The following is a 1,657-nucleotide window of genomic DNA, read 5'->3' on the forward strand; positions in this document are numbered from 1 at the left end:
GACCTCTGCCCAAAGGTAATTCGTCGACGATCGGCGATCGCTCGTCGCGGGTTATATCTGTGTGCATCCGCTAATACAAAACCGGACCCGATCTCCCTTTAGGCTACTTTCTAATATGACTTCGGCTCCGGAGATCGGAGCTCCCCACTTCGCAAGAAATTCTTTATCAGACCCGATATCCCTTTAGGCTGCTCTCTAATATGACTTCGGCTCCGGATATCGGAGCCCTCCACTTCGCAGTCCAAAATGCTCCACTCCTCCGATCTCCCGATCGCCGATTAGATCGAGACCGTCGATCCGGATTAGTGATAGGATGGCTCATAGCTCATTGCACTATTCCCATGTCTCCTGGACCGTTGATCTGGAAGGCCAAATGGCTCCTGTGTATGCTCTCGTCGTTCTGATGGAAAGTCTGGGCATGTATATATTAGTAGTTCATTTGATCGCCATCAAATGAATTCATATATGCTCCGATAGCTCCAATAGCTTCTCTGATGGCTCATCTTGCTCTGATATGCTCCGATATATGTGTATGCTCCCGATATCTATTATCTGCGGCATATATGGCCATGTTGCAAGAAACATTCCTCTTGCTCTGATATGGCTCTCCGATAGCTGTTCTGCTCCCGATAGGCTCCTGATAACTCTGTCTGCTTCCCCTATGGCTCCGATAGCTCTGTTTACTCCTCTGTTGCTCTGATGGCTGTGTCCTCCGCTCTTTCTCTATGCTCTTTTGATCGGTCTCTGTGTGCTCCTCTTCTTTGGCATATATATGTGACATATACATATATATGGCTCCTCTTGGTTCCTCTTGGTCCATCTGCTCTTCTCGGTCCGTCTCCTCTTGGCTCTTCTTGTTCCATCTGCTCCTCTCTGATATGCCTGTTTTGGCATATGTATATATGTATGTGGCTCCTCCTGCAGCTCCTTTTATTCATGTCCAATGTGGCTCCTCTGGCTTCTCGTCTCCATCTACTACTCTTGGCTTGGCAGTGTCTTTCAAAGACCACCTCCTTGCATATATGTCTGTTTTCGCATATATATATGATATATATATATATATATATATATATATATATATATATATATGGCTCCGCTATCCTGATGGCCTTTGCTCCTATCTCTTCATGAATCTGCTCTGCATCCCCTTGGCTTCATGTCATACTCTAGTATCCAGAATATTGCCATATTGACATCAATGAAAACCTAGTTCAACAATAACATCAAGATAGAGTCACGACACAGTGGGTTCGTAAAACAGTCAAAATTACATATACAAAGCTAGCTAATATGAGTATGATAACGCGTTATTTATAACTGAGGATGATACAACTACTTCCTAAATTCTGTGCTGCTAAACAGACACGTGAATAACCACGTCCGGAGATCTAGCAATATGGTAGCCGTGACAATTAAATACAAGGAGTGGTGGCTGTTAGATTTGGTTCATGGAGCAGTCCACAGGTGTTAGCACACCTCCTAAGATTGAGGAATTTGCCACGCAAGTCTTCACGTGGTGAAAAACAGAGTCCTGCCACCACAAAACTCTTAGGTTGACCACCACTTTGACTGTCCTTGACCATGGCCTTTTGTGAGTGATTCGGCTGAACCAAGGGGACACGTTCCATGTACACATCATTTGCAGCTTGCCATGTGG

Source organism: Pinus tabuliformis, chromosome 9 (assembly GCF_031772625.1).
Source record: "Pinus tabuliformis cultivar Carrire ecotype Pingquan chromosome 9, CPIR1, whole genome shotgun sequence".
Taxonomy (NCBI): domain Eukaryota; kingdom Viridiplantae; phylum Streptophyta; class Pinopsida; order Pinales; family Pinaceae; genus Pinus; species Pinus tabuliformis.